At 44.2% G+C, this 14,284-nt stretch overlaps 1 non-coding gene across 1 annotated transcript; it reads right to left on the bottom strand.

The window, feature by feature from the left end:
- Positions 1-13,336: 13,336 nt before the first annotated feature.
- Positions 13,337-13,420, bottom strand: trnal-uaa (transfer RNA leucine (anticodon UAA)). Its single transcript has one exon. It is a non-coding gene; the product is annotated as a tRNA-Leu (tRNA).
- Positions 13,421-14,284: the final 864 nt, after the last annotated feature.

Below are 14,284 nucleotides of genomic sequence, written 5' to 3'. Positions count from 1 at the left end.
TTTCCCTATCTCCTTCTACCCTTTCCTCTGTTTTTATTTGTCTCTGTGACGGGTGAACATTTGATTTGATGCATTTGTCCTAAACTGATGCTATAGAGCTATAAAGTGGTGATATTGGGGGGCTTTAATTACCCAAATACCGATTGGGATAATGCTAGGGTAAAGGGAAAGGAGGGGGAGGAATTTTTGAAACGTGTTCAGGAGAATTTCCTTGACCAATATATTCTTGGCTCAATTAGGAGGGAAGTATTTCTGGATCTGGTGCTGGGGAATGAAATGGAGCAGGTCGACTAAGTGTCTGTGGGAGAACACTTGGATATGAATGATCATCGGATCATAAGATCTAGATTAGCAATGGAGAGGAGCAAGGAACAATCTAGAGTGGATTTTCTAAAGTGGAATTGGGTTAACTTCAATGGGATGCGAAAGGATCCAGCCAGGATAAAATGGAACCAAAGACAGACAGGAAAATCTGTAATGGAACAATGGGTGATCTTTAAGGAGGAAATTTTCCAAGTACAAGCTAGATACATTCCAACAAGAGGGAAGGGTAAGGGAACCGAAGCAAGGGCCCCTTGGATGAAGAGGGAGATAGAGAAGATGATGAAACAGAAAAGAGGGTTTATGATGTATGACAGGTGAATTCTGCAACGGAGAGCCAGAACAAATACAATAAGTTGAGAGGGGAACTGAAGATGGAAATAAGATTGGCAAAGAGAACATGAGAGTAGAATGGCGGTTAACATAAAAGGGAACTCAAAAATCTTCTACCGGCATGTACACAGTATGCCGGTAGTAAGAGGAGGGGTGGGGCCTGTTAGGGAAATAGAAGGTGATGTATGCTTAGAGGCGCAGGGCAAGGCTAGAATACTCAATGAGTACTTTGTATTGGTGTTTACTAAGCAGGTGGAAGCTGACAAAATATCAGTAGAAGCGGAAAACTTTTTTGTGCAGCGAGTGGTGATGACCTGGAATTCACTGCCGGCACAAGTGGTGGAAGCAGAGATGCTCAATGTTTTCAAGGGGAGACTGGATAGGCACTTGAGGGAAATTAACTTGCAGGCTACGGGGATAGAGTGGGAGAATGGGATGGACTGGATTGCTCTACAGAGAGCCGGCACCAAATCTATGAGCCGATTGGCCTCCTGCTGTGCCGTTATGACTCTGTGATGCCTTTGGCACATCTCGGGGCGGTCAGACACGCTGTGTCTATCTGTTCCTGCTTGTGACCATTAACGAGAACAGGCCGCAAGATAAACGTTTATCAGCGAACGGAGGAAAGACACATAAATGTAAAGATGTGTTGCAAGGTGCAATGGATGTTATTCAAAATAATTTCCCCGTGGCATTTTGTGTGGATTTAATTTTGTAAAGTTTGGATTTTGCATGTTACGAATATTATAACAAACCGTAATACAACAACAACTTGAATATGTATAGCGCCTTTCACAGAATCATAGACTGGAATGGTTACAGCGTGGAAGAAGGCCATTCGGCACATCGAGCCCGTGCCGGCTCTCAGCAAGAGCACTTCAGCTACTCCCACGCTCCCGCCCTTTCCTGGTAGCCCTGCATTTTTTTCCTTCAGTTACTTATCCAATCCCTTTTGAAAGCTGTGATGGAATCTGCCTCCACCACCTTTTCAGGCAGTGCATTCCACATCCTAACTACTCGCTGCCTAAAAAAAGTTTGTTCTTATGTCGCCCTTGGTTCTTTTGCCAATCTTATGTGCCCTCTGGTTCTCGACATTTCTGGCAATGGGAACAGTTTCTCTCTATCTACTCTGCCCAGATCTTCATGATGTTGAACACCTTTATCAAATCTCCACTCAATCTTCTCTGCTCCAAAGAGAGCAACCTTAGCTTCGCCAGACTATCCACGTAACTGATGTCCCTCCATCCCTGGAATCATTCTTGTAAATCTTTTTCTGTACCATTACTAAGGCCTTCACATCCTTCCTAAATTGTGGTGCCCACAATTGGACACAATACTCCAGTTGGCGCAGAACCAGTGTTTTATCCATCAAGCCTCATAATTTCCACGCTTTTGTACACTATACCTCTATTTAGGAAGCCCGGGATCCTGTAAGTTTTTTTCAACTGCTTTCTCCACCTGCCCTGCCACCTTCAACGATTTGTGCACATACACCCACTGGTCTCTCTGTTCATGCACTCCCTTTAGGATTGTACCCTTTAGTTTACATTTCCTCTCCTCATTATTTCTACCAAAATGTATCAATCGCAATTTTCAATGTTAAATTTCACCTGCCACGTGTCCGCCTATTCCCTCAGCCTGTCTATGACCTCTTGAACTCTATCACTACCCTCCTCACTGTTCACTATACTTCCATGTTTTGCATCAGCTGCAACCTTTGAAATTGTGACCTGAACACCCACGCCCAAGTCATTAATATATATCAAGAAAAGCAGTGGTCCTAGAACCGACCCCAGGGGAACACCACTGTATACCTTCCTCAAGTCCGATAAACAACAGTTCACCTCAACTCTCTGTTTCCTGCACTTAGCCAATTTCGTATTCAAGCTGCCACTGTCCCATTATTCCATGGGCTTTAACTTTGTTGGCAAGCCTATTATGTGACACATAGTCAAACGCCTTTTGGAAGTTCATGTACACCACGTCAACCGCATTGCCCTCATCAACCCTCTCTGTTACCGCATCAGTAAACTCCATCAAGTGGGAAAGAGTGTTATTATACAATAAGTGAGCGCATCACATCCTTTAAACATTGTTCCGATATAAAATTTAAAAAATACTCTCGAACAGAAAAACTGAGAGTTTAATCAAAAGTAACAGAAAAAGTGCATTTAATTCTGAAAATAATGATTGCCCCAAAACTGGACATTAAATAATTCAAACGCTTCTCTGATATAAACTGAGGACCAAACACTGTGAAAGCTCAGTGATCCCGCAGTGATTCAAACAAACAGCATTTTACTGCAAATGCAGATACGCGGTCGTTCCGCCACTAGGTCCACAGTTTGCAAGAGACAACGGGTCCAGAGAAGGGAGATCGGTGTGGACCGCCGCTCGGCCTCTCGGAGTGCGAGAGGCGGAGGCAGCAGCAGCCAGACCACCTCAACAACAGCGCAGGATCCCCGCTCTCTAATCCAGCCGCTGCTGTCCCCGGCCTGAGCCGTGTCTGGGAACCGCTGAACATTGTGGCTACAAGAGCAGGTCAGAGTCTGGGTATTCTGTGGCGAGTGTCGCACATCCTCACTCCCTAAAGCCTTTCTACCATCTACAAGGCACAAGTCATGTGTGTGAGGGTATACTCTCCACTTGCCTGGATGAGTGCAGCTCCAACAACAATGAAGAAGCTCGACAACAGTACAAAGCAGCCCGGTTGATTGGCACCCCATTTACCACCTTATACATTCACTCGCTCCACCACCGGTGTACCGTGGCTGCAGTGTGTACCATCTGCATGATTCACTGCAGCAACTCACCAAGGCTTTTTCGGCAGCACCCCTCAAACCCGTGAACTCTCCCACCTAGAAGGACAAGGACAGCAACAGCATGGGAACACCATCACTTTCAAGTTCCCCTCCAAGACACACACCATCCTCAGTTGGAAATGTAGCACCAATCCTTCATTGTCGCTGGGTCAAAATCCTGGAACATCCTCCCTAACAACACTGTGGGAGTGCCTTCACCACACGGACTGCAACGGTTGTCCGCAGGCAGTTAAGAAGGCAAATGATGTGTTGGCCTTCGTAGCAAGAGGGTTCGAGTACAGGAACAAAGATGTCTTGCTACAGTTGTACAGGGCCTTGGTGAGACCGCACCTTGAGTATTGTGTGCAGTTTTGGTCGCCTTACCTGAGGAAGGACGTTCTTACCATGGAAGGAGTGCAGCGAAGATTCACCAGGCTGATACCTGGGATGGCAGGAATGACGTATGAGGAGAGATTGTGTCGATTGGGCTTATACTCACTGGAGCTTAGAAGATTGAGAGGGGATCTCATGGAACCCTATACAATTCTGTCAGGCCTGGACAGACGAGATGCAGGAAGGATGTTTATGGTGGCTGGGGAGTCCAGAAACAGTGGTCGTAGTCTAAGGATAAGGGGTAAGCCATTTAGGACTGAAATGAGGAGGAATTTCTTCACCCAGAGAGTGGTGAACCTATGGAATTCTCTGCCACAGAGGGCGGTGGAGGCCAGTTCATTAAATATATTCAAGAGAGAGTTGGATATATTTCTTAAGGCTATGGGGAGAAGGCAGGGACAGGGAACGGAATTTGGATGATCAGCCATGATCTCATTGAATGGCGGAGCAGGCTCGAAGGGCCGAATGGCCTACTCCTGCTCCTATCTTCTATGTTTCTACGTTTCTATGTTAAACGTCTGAAACAGCTCGGCCATTCTAACTTCCTGTTCCAATCCTACTCAGGTACCCTCCCTCACCTCTTTTTCCAGTACATTGATGACTGTATTGGTGCTGTTTCCTGCTCTCGCCCTGAACTAGAAAATGTTATTCACTTTGCTTCCAATTTCCACCCTTCCCTCACCTTCACATGGTCCATCTCCGACTCTTCCCTTCCCTTCCTCGACTTCTCCGTCTCCATCTCTGGGGATAGGTTATTGACAAACATTCACTACAAGCCCACTGACTCCCACAGCTACCTGGACTACACTTCCTCCCACCCCGCTTCCTGTAAGGACTCCAGCCACAGTCTGTTCGCCCTCCTACCATCTGGAAGACGCTACAGATGCATTCGCACCCGTACGACCAGATTTAGGAACAGCTTCTTTCCCAGGGCTGTCATCCTACTGAACTCCACAAATAAACACGAAAGCCTGCACATCTGCCGAGGCTCTTTATTATGGTCATATTTATGCTAATATATATGTACAAATGTATGTTGAAATGTTTAAGTATCCTAATCCAAATTGTACACTCTCGGGAGCCGTATGCCTACATTTCGTTGTACTGCACTTGTGCACTAACAATGACAATACAAGTTGATTTGATTTGATTTGATTTGATTTTGATTCCATTCTCCCAGTTTCTCCATCTGCACCGCATCTGCTCTGCCGATTCCACCTTCCATAACAGTGCTTCCGACATGTCTTCCTTTTTCCTCAACCGAGGATTTCCCTCTACTGTGGTTGACATGGCCCTTGACCGTGTTCGTTCTATCTCCCGCACTTCTGCTCTCACCTCTGCCCCTCCCTCCCACAACCACCATAGGGTTCCACTTCTCTTCGCCTTTCAACCCACCTGCCTCCACATTCAACGGATCATCCTCCACCATTTCTGCCACCTCTAGCTTGATCCCACCACCAAACACATGTTCCCATCAGCTCTCCTTTCAAGATTCCGAAGGGACCGCTCCCTCCGAGACACCCTAACCCACTCCTCTATCGCCCCCAGCACCCCTTCCCCTTCGCCTGGGACCTTCCCGTTCAAGCACAGGAGATGGAACACCTGCCCTTAAAGCACCACCTTCCCACTGTCCAGGGCCCGAAACACCCCTTCCAGGTGAAACAGCGATTTACTTGTACTTCTTGCAATTTAGTATAGTGCATTCGATGCTCACGAAACAGTCTTCTGTACATTGGGGAGATGAAACACAGATTGGGTGACCGCTTTGTGGAACACCTGCTTTCAGTCTGTAAGGGTGACCCGGAGCTTCTGGTCGCCTGTTGCTTTAATTCTCTGCTACAATCCCAATTAGACCTCACTGTCCTAGGCCTCTTACATTGTTCCACTGAAGCTCAACGTAAGTTCGAGGCACAGCACGTCATCTTTCCATTAGTCACTTTACAGCCTTCTGGACTCAACATAGAGTTCAACAATTTCAGACCATAACCTCGGCCTGATCATATATATTTTTTCCACGCTTTTTTTTTGTTTATTTGTGTTTTGTTTTCTTTGCTCCAACATGGCAGCTGTCTTTCCTTCTGCCAGCGCCATTTGCACTTCATCTAGAGCCATCTTTTGTTTCTTAATCTGCCCCATTACCATCGCATTTTGCCTTGAATATCGGTTAATGTCTCTTAATGCCTCTTACCCTTTCCTGCCTCCTATCCTAACACAGACATTCCCTTATGTTCTTTCATTCCCTCCCCCCATTCCCAGCTCCTACACTTGCTTAAAAATCTGTTCCATTTCCTACTTTTTTTCCATTTCTGTTGAAATGTTAACTCGGTTTCTCCGTTCACAGATGCTGCCTGACCTGCTGAGTATTTCCAGCATTTTCTGTTTTTATTCCTGCAACATTATCCAGTGATTTCCTCACTGAGGCAAGTAAAATGTTTCATTTCATTCGGTCCTCACCAACTGTTGCTGGAAGGCCGAGTGACCTGGATTCAATCTCCATGGATATTACTGTCGCTGTGCTCGGTGTATGAGGAGGCTTCGCTGGGCCATATTGTATTGTACTTCCCAAGGATGGACAGCAATGCGCTGCATTCGCTGCAGTGGGGTCCCACAGCGGTGGGTATTATCACCATCGCTTTTCTTGTTATATAAATGACCTGGACCTGGGTATCGGGAGCAAATTTCAAAGTTTGCTGATGGGTTGGCAACGTTGTATATATTGAGCAGGACAGTATTCGGCATTCGGGATCCTTGATTTTATAAATAGGGAAATAAAGTACAAAAGCTAGGAATCTATGCTCAAATTTCATAAAACACCATTGAGGCACAAGCTGGAGTATTGTGGCAAATTCTGGGCACCACAGTGAGGAAGGATGTCAAGGCCTCAGAGAGTCTGCAGTAGACATTTACTAGAATGGCACAAGGGATGAAAGACTTCTGTTATGTGTAGAGATGAGGGAACATTAATACACAGTGATTTTTATGATCAGTAATGCACTGCCAGAAAGGGTAGTGGAAGCAGATTCAATAGTAACTTTCAAAAGGTAATTGAATAAATACTTTAAAAAGAATACTGAAATTGCAGGGGAGTGGGATTAATTGGTTTGCACTTTCAAAGAGCCAGCACAGGCACGATGGGCCGAATGCCCACTTCTGTGTTGAAATATTCATTCATTCTATATTATCGACCTCCACGACGTCACCTATAGGCAAGAGATGCAAAGCTCTGCACAACTCTGCTTCAGTGGGATCTTGTTCCCCAGAGATGGGCTGTAATGGACTGTCTGAAGCCACATTCGTTGCTTTCTGCCAGCAGCTGGTGATTGAAGAGAGTTGTCTTTCGCGGCCTCGCTCTTTCAGGGTTCTGGAAAACAGCAACAAAACGATGGATTTGTTGCCGTGTCTGAAATATAGCTTCGAACAGTTGTTATTAACCGAGGCCACCCTGCAGGATATTATACTGATCTCTCAAATATCAATTGAAACCAGTCAGAATGTAAGTATCATTTTGCTTTTCCAAAATGAACGGTGTGACTTTCATTGTGGAGACATGAAGAGAGTCTGGTCTGGCTCACTGGAAATATCCATGTCACAGCGAACCAGCTCTCCTGCAACCAGTGCAGCCTCCCATCCGGCCTTTCGTGGCCTTGGCTGCTAATACGAATTCTGATTTCCGTGAAGCCAATCTCAGGCTTTTATATATTTTTGATGTGCCTGCTATCCGATCGCAGGGTAAATGGTGGGAATGTCAGCCCTGCCCAGCTGGCAATGTTTGCAGCACATTTCCTTTCAGTCAAAACACACGGTGAAACCTGAAGCTGCGAGACAATAAGGGAAAGATTACCCGATCGTTCGTGGAACCATTATTTTTTGTGCTCACGGCCGACCATGTTAACTGATTGTGTAACAGAGACACAACCCTTTCCAGACTGAACCACTAATTCACCGAGCTACAGCATCAGGTTACAGCGACCAATAAGGATCGAGCATGTATTACAAATTACTTTCAGTCTGATGCAGATAAGCGGAGCATTGGAGACTGTATTTTGTACATTCCGAATACCAACGCCCTGTCATGTCAGCCCGCAGTTCTATTCCCGTTCCCAGCCTTCTTTCACAGTTCGATGACTTCCATCGTATATCCAAGTTTGCTGACGACACTAAGTTAGGCGGCACAGTAAGTAGTGTAGGTGGGAGCAGAAATTTGCAAAGGAACATTGATAGGTTAAGTGAATGGGCAAAAATGTGGCTAATGGGGTTCAATGTGCGGATCATCCACCTTCGAACTAAGAAAGGTGGATTAGAGTAATTTCAAAATGGTGAGAAGTTAGGAACTGAGGAGGAGCAGAGAGATTTAAAAGTCCACGTACAGTAATTACTTCAAACTACCGGACACGTACAAAAAAATGCAAGGTTCATGGAATATTAGCCTTAATCTCAAGATGGCGGGAATACAAAGGGGCGGAAGTACTGCTGGAGGCCTACATGATAGATAGGGAAATGGTGCAGGGGGAGGAGTAACCTTAGTGATTCAGGATGAAATCAATTCAATGTTAAAGGAGGATATAACGAGAGGTAAACAGACAGTGGAGAATTTATGGGTAGAATTAAGAAATAGGCAAGAATTAAAGACTGAGGGACTAAGAAAGTGGGGTTTGTGTGTAGGCTCCCTGGTCGCAGGTCTGAAGTATAAATGCAGCGGATAGACAGGGGCGTCGTAAAGGCAGAGTGGTACTAATGGGGGATATTAACTTTCATATAGATTGTGATAAGCAGACTAGCACCTATCAGAAAGGTAGTTAACTATTGAGTGTGTCCTGGATAGTTTTCTACAACAATATGTCCTAGAACCAACGAGGGGGCATGCCATATTAGATTTAGTAATGTGTAACAAGCTAGATTTATTCATCAGACATAGCGTACGTGAAAATGTATTTAATAGTGATCATAACATGATTGAGTTCAACGCAATGTTTGGAAGGGAGACATGCGAAACAGCTACAAAGGTTCTAGATTTCGCTAAGGCCGACTTCAACAAGACAAAGCCTGTCCGCAGGAAACTGGGCAAACCTTTTCATAGGTAAAAGGACAGAAGATCAGTGGGAGGTGTTCTAAAATAATTTGCTATGAAACAGAATCAGTTTATACATTTGAGGGGCAAGAACTCTACTGGCCAAAATACAGACATGGACGGCTAAAGAGTTAACAGACCGCATTGAAAGAAAAGAAAAAGCAAACACAAATGCAAAACATTGCACAGATCCTGTTGAATGGGAAAGTTACAAAAAACAGCAAAGGGGCACGCAACAGATAGTAAGAGCTACAAAGGGGGAATATGAACAGAAAGAGACTGGTGAAATGGGCAGACACATGGCAGATGAAAGTTAACGCAGAGAAATGCAAGGTGAAATATTTTGGCCGGAGGAATGAGGAGCGGCAAAATAAACTAAATGTTCCAACTTTAATGGGGCCGATTATTTCCTTTAATCGGCTCCCTCTGTAGATCACTGGTCCCAAACCGCTCAGAATGCCCTCCCCTGCAATTTATTAACCAGCTCTAAATGTTACAATTTGAAAGAGGGTGCAGAAACAGGAACACATGGGCTGTGCGCAAACAAGTCTTTTAAGGTGGCAGGACAAGTTGAGAAAGCTGTGAAAAGCGATTTGGGATCCTTTCTTTTATTAATAGATGAATATAGCATAAAAGCAAGGAAATTACGTGAAATATTTATAAAGCACCGCTGAGGCCTCAGCTGGAGTATTGCGTTCAATTCCGGGCACTTTAGGAAAGATGTCAAGACTTTCTAGAGAGTGCAGAATAGATTCACTGGAATGGTACCAAGGATGGGGGACCTCATTTATGCAGAGACTGGAGAAGCTGGAATTCTTCTCCTTAGAGCAGAGAATGTCAAGAGGAGAGTTGTTTGAAATGTTCAAAATTATGAATGGTTTTAAAAGAGACAAAAAGGAGAAACCTTAAAAATGTCAAATTAAATGTGATCAAATCTTCCCAGGCGTAGAGGGGGGTCGAACCCATCACTGTTGGTTCATGTAACCGACGCCTTATCACTTGGTCAACATGCCATACTTCAGATTTTGACTTGAGCTTCATTAGTACCGAACCCCGATTCATTTGAATGAGATTGAAACAGAACTGGCATTTGTATACAGTAATAAAATGAGATAGTGGAGCCAGCAAACAACAGCCTCATTTACATGAATCCTTTCAGAGAATCAGAGAATCATACATCACAGAAGGAGGCCATTTGCCCCGTCGTGCTCTTGAAAGAGCAGTCCAATTATTCCCAGCTCTTTCCACATACACCTGCAACATTTTCCAATTCAAGTATTTATCCAATTCCCTTTTGAAAGTTACTATTGAATCTGCTTCCACCACCATTTCAGGCAGAGCATTACAGATTATAATAACTCGCAATGTAAAAAAAAATCTCCTCACCTCCCATCTCATTCTTTTTCCAATTACATTCAATCTGTGTCCTCTGCTGTCCTCTGGGTGTTGCCAGGAATGGAGAATTTTGGCTTTGTGGAAAGATTGGATAGGCTGGAGTTATTTTCTTTGGAACAGAGGCGGCGGAGGGGAGACTTAATTGAGGTACATAAAATTATGTGGGGCCGAGCTAGAGTGGATAGGAAGCACCTATTTCAGTCAGCAGAGAGGTCAATAACAAGGATGCATAGATTTAAAGTTGTTGGTAGAAGGATTAGAGGGGAGTTCCGGAGAACTTTGTTCACCCAAAGGGTGATGGTGGTCTGGAACTCACGACATGAAATGGTGGTAGAGGCAGAAACACTCACCATATTTGAAATGTACGTGGATATGCACTTGATGTGCCATAATCTGCACTTGTGTAGGGCGATTTTTACTTTCCACATATCAGCCCAAGCCTGAATGTTGTCCAACTGCTCCTGCATGCAGTCCAGGATTGCTTCATTATCTGATGAGATGAGAATGGAACTGAACACTGTGCAATCATGGCTGAATTTCCACACTTCTGATCTTCTGATAGAGGGAAGGTCATTGATGAAGCAGGTGAAGATTAACTCCTGCAGTGGTGGCCCGGTGCTGATATGATTGGCCTCCAACAACCACAAGCATCTTTCTTTATGCTAGGTATGTCTCCAGCAGTGGCGGTTCCCCCCATCCCCCGCCTGTCCCCCCACAGATTCCATTGTCTTCAATTTTACTCGGGCTCCTTGATAAAAAAAAACTTGGTCTAAAGCTGTTTTGATGCTAAGAGCATCTCACCCTAGAAGTCAGCTCCTTTGTCCATGTTAGGATCAAGGCTGTAATGAGGTCTGGACTCTAGTGGTCCTGTGGGGACTCAAACTGAGCATTGGTGAGCAATTTGGACGTCCCAAAGTCGTGAAAGTTGCTATAGGAGTGCAAGTTCTCTTTTTTACTATTTAAAAACTACTGACACTTGCGTGATGTTTATTTATAGGTGAAGATGGTCATCTAGCTGAAACCTTAACCCTACCTTCCTCTCCCCACAGACCCTGCCAGGGTGTCGCATCATGGCCCGTTTATAAATGTTGATATTAAATAAATGGTTCCTTCTATAGTCATTAATGACTTAGAAAACACAATAGAGAGCCATATATCCACGTTTGCCGATGATGCAAAGGTTGGTGGTATGGTAAGTCGTGTAGGCAGCAGCATATAATAACAAAGATATATTGATAGATTAAGTGAATGGGCGAAACAGTGGCTGGTGGATTTCAAAGCAGGTAAGTATGTCGTCTTTCATTTTAGACCAAAAAAGTAGATCAGAGAATTAATTACATGGTGTACAGTTTGGAACAGTGGAGTTCCAAAGGGATTTCGGGTTCATGTACACAGACCACTAAAATGTAGCAGTCAGGTACAGAAATAATTATAAAAATCTCATAGCATGTTAAGCTTTATAACGAGGGGCTAGAATATAAAGGAGAGGAAGTTATTCTACAGCTATACAGAGATCTGGTTAGACCGCATCTGGATTTCTGTGTACAGTTCTGGGCATCGCCTGTTAAAAAGGATAGATTGACCTTGGATGAAGTGAAGTGCACATTCACCAGATCGTTACCAGCGCTCCAAGGGTTAAAATATGAGCAGAGATTACATAACCTGGGCTTGTACTTCCTGCAATATAGAAGGTTGTGGGGATTTGATTGACGTTTTTAAGATTTAGAAACAAGTTGATAAGGTAGATAGAGAGAAACCTTTTTTGCCGTTGTTTCAGGAGTCTCGGACAAGAGGACATAATCATAAAATCAGAGGCAGGCCTGTTGTAGGTGTTTTGTGGACCAAGTGATATGCAAGTTCGACGCTAACACCATCCCCGGAAAAGATGACAGACTCAGAGTTATGGTTCAAAACGGTCTTTACTCACAGGCCTGTGGAGAACCTTTCAGATCGCTGTCTAAATCCGATTCCACCGATATCTCAGCAACGTTCACAATTGTACAAAAATCAAACCCCTGCCCTAGGGGCGGGTGCAAAGCTTATCAGCATATACACATTTATTGCTAAATGGCAATTATAAACCGTGACATTTAATCCTTCCTGCCACCTATAAATGCACAGGCCTATTATCGGTGACTGTGGCCTCATTTTAATCTATTGCTTTACAACCGTCCGTTTGTCTCTGGTCAGGTGGTTTGCTCGTTACATGTTTTCTTAAGATAACAGTCCTCGTTCAATTTCTGCAAAGCACAGATTCTGACCTTCTCTCGGGTTACTTCTGCAAAGCAAGCACATTCTGATTAGTCCCACCATACTTTGATGTAATGGAACCCTGTTGTGAGTTTATAACAAACGAATTCTTAGGTGTGTTATCTCGTATGTGTTGTCTCACCTGGCCGAACAGACATCCTCCCTAATCTTCCCACGAGTTGCTCTGCAATTTAATTGCTCAGCATTCGAAGTCATTTAACCATGTTTTTAAAGCTTAGCTGGGTAAATGCAGTATACAGGCCCATATATCATTTAACTCAGGGTATGGATGAACTCATTATCTCCACCTTGTACATTGGTGCTACATTATACATACCCTGACCTACAAAACTAAAGTATAATAGTAATTTGGTTACTTCAAGGCCATTCAGGAGAGAAGTTAGCAAACATTTCTTCACGCGAAGATTGGTAGCAGTGTCGAACTCTCTCTCACAAAATAGCAGTATATGCCAGCTCAACTAATAATTTAAATCTGAGATGGGTAGGTTTTTGCTAGACATGCGTTAAAATGATTTGGAGCCAACGCTGATGGAAGGAGTTAAGGCACAGCTCAGACAGGAATTCAGTGAATGGTGAACAGGCTCAAGGTGCTGAATGGCCTCCTGTTCCCATGTTCAGAACACCAATTGTAAATGAAGAAACGCTGTCTTGAAGGGTGAATTATAAATATGGCACAATCCCTTGCAGAGATCATAAGCGTTTTCAAACCAAAAATATTATTACTTTTTATGTTCAATTCCATTGCCTGAGCATCTACCAGGAGTGGGGCTCGAACCCACGCGGACAAACGCCCATTCGGATCTTAAGTCCAACGCCTTAACCACTCGGCCATCCTGGTGATACGAGTTTCTCTATGCAGTGCTTGAAAATTCGACAAATTCCTTGCAGACTCGAAATTTAGTTTTCAGGTTAGAGCAAACTACATATTAAAATAAACTGAAAGTGTGAGAGGATAAAGAGTTTTTCTAAAACTGCGGACGGTGAAAAGCTGAACTGCTAAAGCACAGCAGCTGGGCAAAGAACGCATTGAGCTGAACGTTCGTAACTAGGCAAGAAATCCCTCGGCTTTTAGCCCACAGAACATGTAACCCTCCCCTCAACACCAAACACCTTTTAAGTAAAAATGTTAAAATGCACGTCAAACACCCAGGATTTATAACTCGATTCCTTCAACCATTCGGCCATGCTGGTGATATAAACAGCAATGCACAGTTGTACACAATTCAACAAATTCCTTTCACATCAAAATACAAATCCATTGATAATGCCATTGAATTGAGTGCTGCTGTGGAAAAATATAACATCAGTTACTCTCCAGTTTCCTGCTTTTCACTATGGGCATCTATTCCCTCTACACCTCCAGCAGGATGGCTTCTTCCCTGAATGGAGACCAACACAATCCCTGTCACTAGAACCCTCCTCCACCTGGCTGAACTTGTATTGAACATACATTGAACTACTTCTCCTTTGAAACCACTCACATCAACCAAATAAGCCCAGCTGCTTCCACAGCTAACTTGACGACACTTCCTCCCACCTTGATTCTTATTTCTTATTCTGTTTCTCTTCTGATGATGCCACCTTCCGATATGTTTTACTTTTCCCTCAACCGAGGAATCGCCTCCACCACGGTGGACAGGACCCTCGACCGTGCCCGTTCTATTTCCCTCACTTCGGCTCTCACCCATTCCCCTCCCTCCCA

The sequence above is a fragment of the Somniosus microcephalus genome, unplaced genomic scaffold, assembly GCF_052327205.1.
Source record: "Somniosus microcephalus isolate GS21.2 unplaced genomic scaffold, FLI_Smic_1.0 unresolved_chr1, whole genome shotgun sequence".
In the NCBI taxonomy this organism is placed as follows: domain Eukaryota; kingdom Metazoa; phylum Chordata; class Chondrichthyes; order Squaliformes; family Somniosidae; genus Somniosus; species Somniosus microcephalus.
Note: the sequence above shows the minus strand (reverse complement) of the source record. Positions and strands in the feature narration are given on the sequence as shown.